We start from the raw sequence: 16,069 nt of genomic DNA on the forward strand, positions 1-16,069 counted from the left end.
ATCAAAGGAAGTCTTCATGCCAGTTAAAAGTCACCCCTTTTATACCAAAAGGGGCTTTGTCTCGGTCTCTGGAAAACCCAGCCTGACCTAGTATATTCAAGCCTCCCCAAGGAGTGGTACCTCTCTGGAGGGGTGTACAGTTTTAGTGATGAGCCTTAATCACCCCCCATTGGGTTTTTTTTTATTTGTTTTGTTTTTTTAGTTCCTGGAGGAATGGTGGTAAGCCTCCCTGTCCTTCTCCCCAGTGCTGCATAAAATCCCTGGCCCACAGTGATTCATAAACTTAATATAATATGGTCCCCAAAGATATTGCTGATGGTTGCAATATCTGTCAGTCACAAATAGGACTGAACAGGAACTAGCTGTGTGGGTTCTTTTTAGCAAATTCATAAACATTCTCTGGCCTGATACTCCTGATTTACAGCAGAAACTCCTCTGAAGTCAAAGGAGTTACACTGGTATAAAATTGGTGTGAGAAGAGAATCCTGCTCCTTGAGTTCAATGTCAGCCATACCAAGAACAGGAAAGGAAGTCATCATGACTGGAGATCACAGAAGTCTGGGCATGTTGTTTAGACCAGTCCCCAAGCCAAATTCCAGCCAGGGAAATTTCATTTTGATTACTCTAGTGTCAAGGTTCCTTCCCCACTCTGAACTCTAGGGTACAGATGGGGGGGGACCTGCATGAAAACCTCTTACGCTTACTTTTACCAGCTTAGGTTAAAACTTCCAGGGTACAAGCTATTTTACCGTTTGCCCTTGGACTTCCACTGCCATCACCAAACTTTATCTGGGTTCCTGAGAAAATGTAGTTTGGAAATGTCTTTCCCCCCAAATCCTCCCAACCCTTGCACCCCACTTCCTGGGGAAGGTTTGGTAAAAATCTTCACCAATTTGCATAGGTGACCACAGACCCAAACCCTTGGATCTTAAGAACAATGAAAAAGCATTCAGTTTTCTTACAAGAAGACTTAATAGAAGTAAAAAAGAATCACCTCTGTAAAATCAGGATGGTAAATACCTTACAGGGTAATTAGATTCAAAACAGAAAATCCCTCTAGACAAAACCTTAAGTTACAAAAAAGACAGGAATATTCATTCTATTCAGCACAGCTATTCTCAGCCATTTAAAGAAATCATAATCTAACACATACCTAGCTAGATTACTTACTAAGTTCTAAGATTCCATTCCTGTTCTGTCCCCGGCAAAAGCATCACACAGACAGACAGACACAGACCCTTTGTTTTTCTCCCTCCCAGCTTTTGAAAGTATCTTGTCTCCTCATTGGTCATTTTTGGTCAGGTGCCAGCGAGGTTACCTTTAGCTTCTTAACCCTTTACAGGTGAAAGGATTTTTCCTTTGGCCAGGAGGGATTTTAAAGGTGATTACCCTTCTTTATATTTATGACATCTAGTTTTGCTACAGCAGCTGTTTGTGTGTTTGTATTACATAGATTGTATGCTCATTGGGGACAGAGATTGTGTCTTCCTTTGTGTTTGAAGAGAACCTAGTACAAGCTAGATGCTAAGCACAATCTAAATAATAACTATTATTCATTGTCTTTTGTAGGTACAGTCAATAGAAAGAAAGCTTCACCATCCCAGGAACCAGCAGGCAGAATTCTACCTCTGAGGTCTAAGGGTCATAGATGCATGTAACTCTACTTCACCACCTGGACACATCTGCTGGCCAGCATTTAAGAGGGACAGCCATGGCCCTGCCTCCTCCATGCCCCTTCCCACCAACTTTGGGCACAAATACACCACCTGGAACATGGGAGGGAATGGGAGTACAGGGACTGGAATTTTACCTTATGTGGGTTTGCCCAAGTTGAGGAGTGGTGGATGGAAAGCCCTCCCTGCCCTGAACACACACATGGGCCAGACAGAATCTGGCCTAACAATAATAATGGGTCTGACAGATCTCCACCAGCTCCTTTGTATGGGAGCCTTAGGAATGAAAAGTTTATATAATTTAAGATAGTTACTCTGATGGAACAATAATGAAACAAACATGTTTGCCTGGTTCTCTCTGCCTTTGAGACATAAGTCTTCTTACAATCCTAGTGGGTATATAGTCCTACAATACTAATCCATGCCATTCTGTTCATCAGGCTCTTTGTTACAGCACTGGATATGCTGAAAAGTGCCCCTGTTCTGGGAGTGTACAGTTTGAGACTCCAGCAAGAAAAGGCTGAATTGCAATGAAATGACTAACCTACCTGAAGCTGCTGTAGAGTGTTCCAGGAAGAGGTGCCAGGGAAATTTGATTGCAAGCATGACAGAGTTAGGCCTGGTCTACACAAAAAAGTTAGGTCAACCCAGCTACAAGCTTGCAAAGCTTCTCACACCAACAGAAGTTGGTCCAGTAAAATATATTACCTCACCCACCCTGTCTCTCGAATATCTTAGAGCCAACACAGCAACAACTCTCCAAAGATGACTCGAATGAAACAAAGGAATTAAAGGCCAAAGCTATGAAAGCTGAAATGAACATATTAAAGCAAGTTGTCCTGGAACATGACAAAATTTATAATAGTATGAGTAGACAAGCAACCCCAAAGAACAGGGTGTACTAGTTGCAGGCATGCTGGCGGAGACAGTACTTGTGCCCACTGTTTCAGATGTGGCAGTAAAAAACACTACGAATCAGAATGTTGGGCAGGAAAATCACAAGAGTGGAGAAACAAAGTTGGTTTGTCTCTTGCATCTGATTTACCAGGAGTCAGACATTTACCATGTGACTCCCAAGCAGCAAACTGGAGTAGCTAGTTTAGCTAATTTCAGTATCTTCATTAATGATCTGAAGGATGGCATGGACTGCACCCTCAGCAAGTTTGCAGATGACACTAAACTGGGAGGGGAGGTAGATACGCTGAAGGGTAGGGATAGGATACAGAGGGACCTAGACAAATTAGAGGATTGGGCCAAAAGAAATCTGATGAGGTTCAACAAGGACAAGTGCAGAGTCCTGAACTTAGGACGGAAGAATCCCATGCACCGCTACAGACTAGGGACCGAATGGCTAAGCAGCAGTTCTGCAGAAAAGGACCTAGGGGTTACAGTGGAAGAGAAGCTGGATATGAGTCAGTGTGCCCTTGTTGCCAAGAAGGCCAATGGCATTTTGGGCTGTATAAGTAGGGGTATGCCAGCAGATCAAGGGATGTGATCGTTCCCCTCTATTAGAGATTGGTGAGGCCTCATCTGGAGTAGTGTGTCCAGTTTTGGGCCACATCCAGCAGAAGGCAACAAAAATGATTAGGGGACTGGAACACATGACTTATGAGGAGAGGCTGAGGGAACTGGGATTGTTTCGTCTGCAGAAGAGGAGAATGAGGGGGATTTGATAGCTGCTTTCAACTACCTGACAGGGGGTTCCAAAGAGGATGGATCTAGACTGTTCTCAATGGTAGAAGATGACAGAATGAGGAGTATGGTCTCAAGTTGCAGTGGGGGATGTTTAGGTTGGATATTAGGAAAAACTTTCACTAGGAGGGTGGTGAAGCATTGGAATGGGTTACCTAGGGAGGTAGTGGTTTTTAAGGTCAGGATTGACAAAGCCCTGGCTGGGATGATTTAGTTGGGGATTGGTCCTGCTTTGAGCAGGGGGTTGGACTAGACCTCCTGAGGTCCCTTCCAACCCCGATATTCTATGAGCTTATGCTCAAATAAATTTGTTAGTCTCTAAGGTGCCACAAGTACTCCTTTTCTTTTTGCAGTCTGCAGATGCGTTTCAAGTTATATGACCAGCAACCTGTACAGAAGGTTTACATCCCAGTGCCTCACCCACTATCTAAAGAGGTAAAGGAATATCAGCAAGATCTCTTATACAAAGGATGGATCACAAAATCAAGTCATCCTCTTCATTGCCAGAAAAGAGTTGGTAGTCCAAGACTCTGCATCTACTATCAAGAATTGAATAGAATACCAGACAGACAACCCATCCCTCGGATCCAAGATGTTCTGAATGCATTAGGAGGTAACTCTGGTTTCTCCATCTCACATCGAGGTTTCATGAGTGAAAAGCTGTCACGTCACAGCCTTCATTACTCCATGGGTTTTCTATGAATGGGTTAGAATCCCATTCAGTTTAACAAATCCAAATGCAGCTGGAAGGCAGTAGGTGCAAGGGTGCCCTGCAGAACTTAGGGATGAGGTGTTTATTCCCTTCATGGATGTCCTTGTGTACAGTTGCCCTTTTGAAGAACATGTGGAGAATATAAGGGGAGTATTGCAACTATTACAGAAGCATGGAATTAAGCTGAAAGTTTCTAAATGTGAGCTCTTAGAGAGGTACCTTTCTTGGGAATGATGGAATCTGCTAAAGGTGATAAAATGGATTCAGCTGACACCGTGGCTTCTCAGGCTTTTGCAGAGAACCACTGAACACCACAGAGGAACTTCACAAGCTGCTCAGTTTCCTCACCTACTATTGCAGGTACATTCAAGATTTTTTTTTCAAATAGCGAAATCATTGTGCGACTTGTTGACTGTTCCACTGGAGTATGACAAACACCATCGCCAAAAGTGAACTCAGAAGAAGGAAGCTAAAGGGCAAGGAAAGGGATCTGGACAAATGGCCAGTTATATGGACTGAGAAATGTCAACAAATTTTAAACCTGTTGATTAACTGCCTGATACAGCCACCAATAATAGTCCACTCCAATTTTGTTTTACCCTTTATCCTTCATGTAGATGCTTCCAATAAGGCATTAGGTGCAGTCTTATACCAACATCAGGAAGGTAAACTGAGTCAGATTGAGTCAAAATGCTAACTGCAGCTGAGAAAAACCACCACCTTCTTTCAGGAGAGCTGGAGTTTCTGGCTTTAAAATGGGCTGTAACTGACAAAATCTGTAATTTACTTTACTACACACAGGCAGATTAAGGTTTTGTGGAGCCCTGGGCCAGAGCAAGTCGGGGGGCCCATCCACACCCCGGTCTGCCCCATTCCACCCCCCCCATACTGAAGCTCACAATCAGTTCTCCTTTGTCTCCCTTCCTGCCCCCACTGCAGCCCTAAGACCAGAGAAACACTGTTTCCCTGCCCTCTGGCATGGCCTCTGGGCCGTGGTGGGGAGTGAGAGCTCTCCCAGCCCTGAGGCCATTGCAGGGAGCTAGAGCTCTTTCAGTCCCAGGGCTGCAGCTGGTTGCTCCTGCCAGGGAGCGGGGTCAGGGTGTGGGGGCTTGCCCCACCCAGCCAGTGCTCCTGCTGGGAAGCAGGGTGCAGGGGGGACCCCAGAAAAATGGGCACCCAATTGGCCAGGGTCTTTGAGCATGGGCCCAGTCAGTCCAGTGGCTAATCTGCCACTGACTACACACAATCCTTTAAGGTTTACAGTGATAATAGCCTGCTAACCTGTTTTCACCTCTGAATGCCACAGCAGACTGGTGGATTGCAGAATTAGCTGACTAACTTCAAAGTTAGATATTGTCCAGGGAAATCTAATGTGGGAGCAGATGCTTTTTCCAGATTTCCCCTTGATATGGAAAATATGAGAGAATGCACAGAAGATATGAGCAAAGATTATGTTAATGCTGTCATACAGTCCTGGATGTATAAAGAGATGGCAAGGTGTTTTGATTAGCAGCTATTACTACCAATCTTTTGGCAGTAGAAGAATTCTCCATGGGTATTAAAGCCACCATAAAGTCTACATCACGAGAAGACATTTTGGCAGTTCAGAAGAAAGATCCAGCAATTGCTACAATTCTTCATCACAAGCACTCTGGGCACAAACCAAATAACCAAGAGAACACAGGAAGATGTGCTAAGATCTCCACCCTGATGGGTGAATAGGGATGATTTAGTTGGGGATTAGTCCAACTCCCTGCTCAAAGCAGGACCAGATGACCTCCTGAGGTTCCTTCCAACCCTGATATTCTATGATTCTAATAGTATCTGTTGCCTGTGGCTACAGATGGAATTCTTTATTGGAAAACCAGGTGACCAAATCAACTACAAAAGGCAGGTATCAAGAACTACATGAAGGGATGGGATATTTAGGAGCAGTGCAAGTAATCCGTCCCACACAAGACTGGTTTTACTGGCTGCAGATGAAGAGGGACATTGAACATTGTCACAGAGCCTGTGTATTCATCAAGCAAAAGAAACCTCACCAGCCTACCGGAGCTCCACTAGCTAACAGTTGCAACAGAACCATTTGAGCTTTTATCAATAGACTCCTTGCATCTAGACAGAAGCAAAGGAATATATGTACACATCTTAGTCATAGTGGGTCACTTCCAAACCTGCCCTACCACTACCAAATCGGGCAAGACTGGGACAGACAAGAGCTTCAATTACTTTTGTTTTAAAATGTGATTTCTCCAGAAGAATCCATCATGACCAAGGACCAGAGTTTGAAACAGTTTATTACAAAGATTACAGCAGTACTGTAAAATTGAAACATCTTGCATAAGCCCACACCACCCACACAGAAATAGGAAGATAGAAAAGCTGAACCAAACTTGGCTATGTTGGGAACCTTACCAGAAGAACAAAAGTCAAACTGGAAGAACTCTTAAGTCATTATGCCTATAATTGTACACAAAATGAAGCTACAGGGTTCTCACTCTATTATATGGAAAATCACCATGTTTGCCCACTGACATCACATTTGGTTTACCGATAAACTCTGAATCTGCACCTGGCCATCATAAAGATTCCATTTCTCAATGTAAACAGCAGATGAAAGAAGCTTATGAACAGGCATCAAAACGTTCTTAAAAAGCTGTTACTTGTGGTAAGATTCCCTATGATCAGCAAAAAGGGCAGCGCCATGCATTACCAAGTGGCAGTATTTGTCAGGAGCCTTTCAGAGAGAGGGGGGACCAAGCGACTTAAGATTTTACTGGGAAGAAGAGCTTCTTGTAGTACTAAAAAGGAAAGAGGAAGTAAAAGCAGAAGGTAGAAAAACATGTTAGTTCTTCACAATGTTTTACATCCCGTGACTGATTTCTTGCCTTGGATATGACACCGCTCTCTAAACGACCGCCGTAAACTAGCACAGAAGAGATCAAAAGGAAGATAGAAATTTGGACTCCAGTGATACTGCTCATGGCACAGAGACTTTGAATCCAGAGGCAGACACATTTCATCCATGTCTGGGAAATGTTATTGATCCAGTAAACTTGGAAACTGCTGGTCAGACTGATAAGACATGAATGCCAAAATGGAACGTAAAACCAGCAGTGCAAGGGGGCAGATCACCACAACAATCCACTGACACAGCAAGGTCATCCATCTAGAGACAGAAGAGACCGTCAGACACTGACACACATGAACAATTAAGGACACCTACTTATCAGTGTCTAAATCCAACTATTGGACTGGTGAATGCCCCATGAGGTTATGCTCATATTTGTTATATGCCATTCCAAGCGCTTGTTTCTGCACCTTATCCTGCATTCTATCCAAGTTTGATGTGATATCAGTACATGAAGTGTGTTCTAGTTCTGGATAGTTTGTAATTGTTTGGTACACTTTCTAAATAGCTTGCCATATGCTCAGTAACTTGGAGTTAAATAGTTAACCATTGATTATACACGAACTGTTATTGCAGAAGATATTAATCTAGTTGGGGATTTAAGGTGTTCAAACTGACTACTCAGTTGGACAATGGAACTAAAATTGCTGCAGAAATTTTGCTTAATGTGAAATAAACTGAAGAGAGATGCAGAAGCCTCCACCGTCAGAACCAGAACTTATGACAGAGCAGAGACAGAGACTCACTTGAGAATGACTTATGAGCTTATGAACTTGTGGACAACTGCTAATAAATCAAACGGATGGACTATGTTATATTTTGTTAATGGAAATGTCCCAACACTTCCAGTACAAGAGGGGAGTGTAGAAATGCTTTCAGTCATTGTTCAGACACAGAAGAACAAATTGAGCAATTTAAAGTAACTACGAGACAAATATTTGTAATTAGAATGGAAAAATGGAGCAAATAATATAATAGCTGAAGTGGAGATTACAGAAAGTTAAGTTTGATATGAAATCTAAGTTTAATTCTGTTAATTATTTCAAGTGTCTTTTGCAGCATGCTGAGTCTAGTGAAAGTATGAATCATTGTCTGGCTTTAGGTTTCAGAGTGGTAGCCATGTTAGTCTGTATTAGCAAAACAAGGAGTCCTTGTGGCACCTTAGAGACTAAAATTTATTTGGGCATAAGCTTGTGGGCTCAAACCCACTTCATCAGATTCATGGAGTGGAAAATACAGTAAGCAGTATATATATTACAGCACATGAAAAGATGGCTTTAGCATGAACAAAAAAGGAGTGTATGCCAACAATGGGTGACATGGTCTATTATCCCATATAATTTTGTACTAACATGGTCTTCTAGCATTATTTGTTTAGGTGTTTTTATCCCACCATGGCTAAGACCCTGGATTTCTTCTTTGTATAGCATAATGTAACCTCCTTCCATAAGTGTCTTTAAATCTGATTTTCAAAGGAGTTAGTTATTACTCATTTCCCTAAAAGGCTGAGTTGTCTTGCCAGAAATAATAATTCTGCTACCTTGAGCATAGCAATTTTTTTAATAAGAGTTATCATCTTAACACAATTCATGCTGCAGCAACATTTTATGAGCAGCTTTGCTTCAAATATTCTCTCTATCAGAATTTGCCACTCTGGTTTGAATCTTAGTAAATACAAGAAACAACAATTCAGCATTTAGGAGGCCAGTCTTCTTTTGGTTTCAGAGTAACAGCCGTGTTAGTCTGTATTCGTAAAAAGAAAAAAGAAAAGGAGTACTTGTGGCACCTTAGAGACTAACCAGTTTATTTGAGCATGAGCTTTCGTGAGCTACAGCTCACTTCATCGGATGCATAGCATATCGTGGAAACTGCAGAAGACATTATATACACACAGAGACCATGAAACAAAACTTCCTCGGTGGGAGGAAGTTTTGTTTCATGGTCTCTGTGTGTATATAATGTCTTCTGCAGTTTCCACGATATGCTATGCATCCGATGAAGTGAGCTGTAGCTCACGAAAGCTCATGCTCAAATAAACTGGTTAGTCTCTAAGGTGCCACAAGTACTCCTTTTCTTTAGTCTTCTTTTGAATACCATGATTCACTGGGCAATTATTGAAGATATGCTGAGGGAATGGCTCGGACATTTCTGACTAATTCCTTTGTTCTTTCCTTTTTTTTTTGGATACATTTGCTCAAATACTATTGACCATATCATGGCTGCCATGTTTATGTACATAGCTACACTAGCTCAGGGGAATCTTGAGCTGTGAAAGCCCTGGAAAACCTTAGAAGCCAGTTATAGAATTCTGATTGTGGCTCTGGCAGACCAGATGCCAGCTCTTGCCAAGGACCCAATGTCTCAACTGAACACTGACAAATACATTGCTGGAATTAGTCTGGCTCACATGTATGTTAGTATTGTTAAAGTAGAGGTTACATGTATAAGAATGTGTTTAGCATTTAGATTTTATGAAAGGCTTGTAGGAGGTTGCATGTAGTAATCTCACTTATAACACCTGTACCCCATGTTATAAAGTAATATTAAGTCTTTGCATTCTAATCCTCTAATTGTGTAAGTTATCAAACAGGAAGGAAACATTAATGTAAAATGCTGGCTTCCTACAGAAGGTGTTAGGTCTGGCCTACCAAGAAGGCCCATTGAAACCAAATAAGCCATTGTGAAATACCAAAGAACAAAAACTTTAATTGCATTCCTCCCACCCACACACCATAAAGTAGAGATGTGCTTGTGAACTCGTCCCATCACCTTGAACTCTGTGGAGAAGGGAATAAAAATCCCTAACAGGAAGAAACTATCTCTGTGCTGCTTGGACTTTGGGACAGCAAGATTTCTAAGCATAAGCAAGGAATCCCCAGCTGCTTAGCTCAGGTTAGCCCTAAAGGACATAAAAACTACCATAATATGCAAGCTCTATATCATCTTTTGGAACTTAAGACACTAACTTATTTGTGTGTATATGTTTACCTGATTTACCTTGTAAATAACCATTATTTCTTTTTCTTAGTTAATAAATCTTTAGATAATTATAGAATTGGCTACAAGCGTTGTCTTTAGTGTAAGATCTAAAGTGCAATTGAGCTGGGGTAAGTGACTGGTCATTTGGGATTGGAAGTAACCTGAGTATTGTTATTTTTTTGATGTAAGGGACCATCTATCACAAAGGCAAGTTTGCTTAGGTGGCAAGATATACCTGAGCACCGAAAGGGACTGTCTGTGATTCCATGGTTAGGCTGTTATAGTGCCTGAAGAGTTTAAACTTGATACTTGGTTGGTGAAATCTAAGTATAGAACTCAGTCAGTTTGGGGTTTGTGCCCTGCTCCTTTAACAGTGTGCCATGAGGTTGGTACTCATTCTCCTGAGCCACTCCAGACAGCCTGACACTGGTTACACCACAAAACCACGGAGCTCCATGAGGCTATGCTTTCTGCTTCCTACATTTTACAACTTCTTCCTCTCAGGATCATAGCTTATCCCAAATGCAATCTGGAGGCATCACTGCCACTCAGGTTGTTAACCTGCATTAATGGGATGCTGGGGCTGCATTACTGTAGGAGTCACATCTAAACCAGCAGTGTTTTCAAAAACATTACATAGAAGAGGACATGCCACCTATTCATCTAACTGAAATAATTGGGAGTTAAGCACCTCACCTGCTTAGCCACCTGTTGGCACCTATCTAAAATATCTCTGAAAACCTAGCCCTTAGAGTGTTAACTTCTCTGGGCAGAAACTGCTTTTTATTTATGTGTAAAGTATCATGCACACTTGTCACCATAAAATAATAGAAGTGAGCTGTAGCTCACGAAAGCTTATGCTCAAATAAATTTGTTAGTCTAAGGTGCCACAAGTACTCCTTTTCTTTTTTAAAAAGAAACCTGAAACCTGTCCTTTTCTTTTTGCGAATACGGACTAACACGGCTGCTACTCTGAAACCTATTGCTATATTGTAATAGAAACCACCAGATGGCAGTATCATAGTTAGCAAGGAAAAACATTTAAATGATACATTCATAGCATTATCCTTACCTTGAAAATTAGTTAAGAATGTTCAGGAAGTATTTCCTGGTGCCTATTCCCTTTTTATAGCCTGCCAGTTATGCAAAGTTAAAGAAATAAGGAAGTTTCATTGGAACTAGTTGTGTAACTATATGAGGAGCTATGGCTTCTGCAAGATAGCTTTCATGTCCCTAATTATCATGGGCTCAATACAGGGAGGTTCTAAGATCACTGTGAAGAGTGTTGAATGCTTTCAATTGACACTGACTTCAATGGCCTTCAGCACCATAGCAAGATCCAGCCACACCTGTGTCAAATAAAAACATGGTAATTCAGAACTCTAACATATTTTGGGCCCAATCATGCTACATGTTTAGTATCTCTCAAATGTGTAAATGCCCAGTTCTGTAAGGTGCTGAGAACCTCAATGATAGTTGAGGGCTAAGTGAATTATGGGTGCACAGAGCATTGCAGGAGGTGCTCAGTACCTTACAGGAGCAGACCCTAAAACCAGCCAGTCCCCCAACAAGCACCCTGAATTTAGACCTAATCTGTCAGTATCCCTTTAATAAAAAAGTCTTCGGGATACAGGATGTGCCTACTAATATGCTTTTTTTTAAAAAAAACATCTGTGTAATGCTTTCTTACAAATTATCAATGCAAAATAACTAACCTTAAGGAAAAAATATCCTCCCATACAAGCCCCCAAACATCCAAAAACACATCTCCAGTGTACACCCTGTGAAAAATAAAAACCTAACTGTACAATGGGTACAAAGGAAATAAGCGCAGGAGAAAGAGGCCACAACAAGCCTCAGGATCTGGAAAGACTCTCAGTGACTACAAAGGACTTTGCCCAAGGTCTGTAAGAGGTTTGTGGCCACTGTGCTATTAGACTCTCCAGAGAGGACAGGCATGGCAGCACCATTAGTGAACCCAGGTGAGGGGAATGCAGGCTGCACCCTCCCCAAGACAGGCACAGTTTAGGCTTAAATTTGTGAATAATGATCTCAAGGAGCAATTTCTTATTTGAAATGTCAAATTTAAAAATCTCCAATAGGTTCAATTTAAAAGTAAGCACCAGTCATATCCTCACCAGAAGACACACCGATCTTTCCTTACAAATATCAAAAGGGAAACAATATAACCCTTAAATGAGCCATGTTATCTTCTAGAGCTCATTTAGGAACAATCTCCAAATCCACTCTAGCAGAAACAGATTAGGATTCCAACTGCATCTGATTAGCCCTGCCTTTAATAAAACTTGCTAACTGATCCGTATCACAGACAATGAAAATGTCCCCATCTACTTTTCCCTGCATTTACTAGTAAATAAGAGAGAACTCTGCACTGTGATCTAAAATGTCTTCCTTTCATAGCAAGATCCCATATCTAGCATCTTCAGTCAAGCTGGATAAGTCCATAAACTTTACTGGGTTTTTTGTTTGTTTTTGGGGTGGAGGGTTGCCATAGAACAAGTTGTCACAACACTCAAATAATTTCTAACTCCAGTCTTGATCATTGGAGATAACAAAGGTTATTAGGAATATTGTCCTTGAGACTTAATCTGATTCATGGGTTTATAAACTTCCACCTGCTGATTTATAGCCAGTTGTTTTCCTCTTATTAGTGGGACAAAGGGGTAGCAAATGGAACTGGCTGAGGAATGGAAGCAGCAGCTCTGGTACATGCCCTCTGGTGCTGAGGAGCCATGGAAGCCCCTCCATGTGAGGCAAGATTGAAAAGTTGGGTTTGTTTAGTCTGGAGAAGAGAAGACTGAGAGGGGACATAACAGTTTTCAAGTACATAAAAGGTTGTTAGAAGGAGAAGGGAGAAAAATTGTTCTCCTTAACCTTCGAGGACAGGACAAGTAGCAATGGGATTAAACTGGAGCAAGGGCAGTTTAGGCTGGACATTAGGAAACACTTCCTAACAGTCAGGATGGTGAAGCACTGGAATAAATTGCTTAGGGAGATTGTAGAATCTCCATCATTGGAGATTTTTAAGAGCAGGTTAGACAAGCACCTGTCAGGGATGGTCTAGATAATACTTAGTCCTACCATGAGTGCAGGGGACTGGACTAGATGACCTCTTGAGGTCCCTTCCAGTTCTATGATTCTATGTGGTGATGGGGTAGGGTGACCAAATAGCAACTGTGAAAAAAGGGATGGGGGTTAGGGGCATAATAGGTGCCTATATAAGAAAGAGTCCCAAAAAACAGGACTGTCCCTATAAAAACGGGACATCTGGTCATCCTATGATGGGGTATGTTGGGGACAGGATGTGGCTGAAGATGGGAAGCAGACCCTCTTTGTGGCATACTCACCCTGGGACACAGTGTATTTCCAAGATGAAATCTACATGGGAGTTAATGCAGCTAGACCATGTGATATGAGAACACTTTAGAATCTTTTGGGATGAACCATGTTATTAAAATATTAATACATTCTTGCAAGGGGTAACATTTTCAGAAGTGCCTAAGTAACTTTGGGCTAGATACACAAAGGAACTTAAGTGCCCAACTACCATGAAATCCAATATTTAGCCACCACTGAGATCTTCAGATCTGAAGTTGAGTGAAATTTTTTCAGCCAATAGTAAATGTGCCAAAAAAATGCATTTTGGGGGCCTGAAAACTATTTACAATTTTGGATCTAATTTGGCAAATAGTTTGTTTTTAAAAAAACGAAAAATCAATTCAGAAATGTCAAGACATTTCAGTCAACCCAAATGCAATTTGTTTTTTTTTTGATTCAGTGAGAAAAACAAAAAAATAGTTTCAGTTAAAACTAATAAAAAACAAAAAACAAAATGATTTGGCCGCTGAACTGAAAAATCAAATATTCACTCAAAATCCCTGCTCAAGCTGCCACCTAGGTTTCTGTCAGTGGGCACTTGGAAAGCACCTAAATCTTGGTGATGCAAAGTGTTTGGCACCCTAGTTTATGCCTATGCCCTGGCAGGATTCACAAACTAGGTTTCCCCTGCCTGTCTCCCCAGCAGGTCCCAATTTGCCTGGCATGCTTTAAGCACACCTAACCTGCATGAAAGATGGCCAGGATGATGAATTATTCCCAATAGCCAGAGCACTCAACAGGGATGTGTGAGATCTAGGTTTAAATCCCTAATCTGGAGCCTGAATTTGAATGCCCCCCCCCCCAAAATGAGTGTCCTAATGACTGGACAGAGGGTGTCCTTGAATTGGGCTCTCCCCTGTGGAAGATGTTCCACTTTTATAAATAAAGAATCATTAGAGGAGTGGAATGGATGCTGGGTTTCCCATTAAATGGGAATTTAATCCAGAGTGGACCAGTTTTAACAGGAGAGTCTAAGGGAGCCTGTATCAAAATATTCCATAAAAATCAGTGGTTAGAACACTCACCTGAGAGGTGGGAGACCTCTCTTCAAATCCTCCCCCCCCCCCCCCATCAGGTATAGGGAGGAACTAAACCCAAGTCTCCAACATCCTGGGTGAGTGGTCTAACCACTGGGCTGACATCTATCAGTAAGGTGCTATTGCTAGCCAGATTTTTAATGGTGCCTCTGAGCACACCTACCTGATCGGGCTCTGCAGGCAAGATAGGTGAGAAATGTCTCTCTTCCCCTGGTTTGTGGATCGCGTTGGGGCTTAGGCCTGAGGTAGGCATCTAGATACTTGCCTGAGTCAGCAGTGGGCACAGCTAAATATAAACATATACATCTAGGAACAAAGAATGTTGGCTATGCTTACAGGATGGGGAAGCAGTGCTCTGATAAAGATTTGGAGTGTAGTGTATAGTCAACTGAACATGAGCTCCAAATGTGACACTCTGGCCAAAAGAACTAATGCGATCCTTGGATGCATAAACGGGAATCTGAAGTAGGAGTAGAGAGGTTATTTTACCTGTGTATTTGGTACTGGTGCTACTGCTGTTGGAATACTATGTCCAGTTCTGGTGCCCACAATTCAAGAAGGAAGTTGATAAGAACACAAATTAGAGAGGGTTCAGAGAAGAGTCACAAGAATGATCACAGGATTAGAAAACATGCCTTATAGTGATAGGCTCAGGGACCCAGATCCACAAAGGTATTTAGCCTCCTAATGTCTATTGATTTCAAATTAATGGAAGTTAAGAGCCTAAATAACTTTGTGCATCCAGGCCACAGTCTGTGCCTTTGATCCCCATCTGTAAAACGGGGATAATAGCACTTCCCTACTTCACAGAGGTGTTGTGAGTATAAATACATTACACATTTCAAGGTTCTTGATATTAGGTAATGGAGGCCAGGTGAGTACATAAGAAATGACACCACATTGTTATGGAGTGGACACTTGCGAAGAAGTCAGAGTTGGTTTGAGAGGGTAGTTCCAGCCTTTATTAGAAGATTTAAATGATCTTATAAACAAAAATCTTTCTGTATTAGAAGCATGCATAGGTGCTGACTCCATGGGTGCTCCAGGGCTGGAACACCCATAGAAAAAAAAGTTGGTGGGTGCTTAGCACCCACCAGCAGCCAGTTCCTCTCCCTCCAACCTAGCACCTCCCACCTGCTGATCAACTCATCCCCCACCCTCCCAGTGCCTCCTGCCAGCTGTGATCAGCTGTTCCGCAGCATGCAGGAGGTGGGGGGGGAACTGGGCAGGAAAAGGCAGGTGGAGGTGGAGCAGGGACAGGAAGATGAGGGGCAGGAGCGGGGTGGGAAGAGGAGAGGTGGGGTTGGGGCTTTGGGGAAAGGGGTGGAGCACCTCCAGGGAAAGGAGGAAGCCAGCACCTGTGGAAGCATGCTATTAATAATCAAAAGTTCCTTGCCAGCAGCATTTTAAAACTGCCATCTTTCTAGCTTTTAATTGGAAAATTTATGTTGTCTGTGCTGTTCATCTCTAATTCTCCCAGTTCTGACTTATTTATTGTTTCCTTTTCTTTTTTCTTTTTACTGTAGACAATTAAATTGATGGTATTGGTAAAAAAGCCAAGTGTTACAAAAACATAAATTTTAACATGGAATTTTGCTTCAAGGCTACTGGCATGTTAGTTCAAAGTCCAAACACCTTAACATGACAAACAAAAAAGTGAAAACAA

Source organism: Natator depressus, chromosome 1 (assembly GCF_965152275.1).
Source record: "Natator depressus isolate rNatDep1 chromosome 1, rNatDep2.hap1, whole genome shotgun sequence".
In the NCBI taxonomy this organism is placed as follows: domain Eukaryota; kingdom Metazoa; phylum Chordata; order Testudines; family Cheloniidae; genus Natator; species Natator depressus.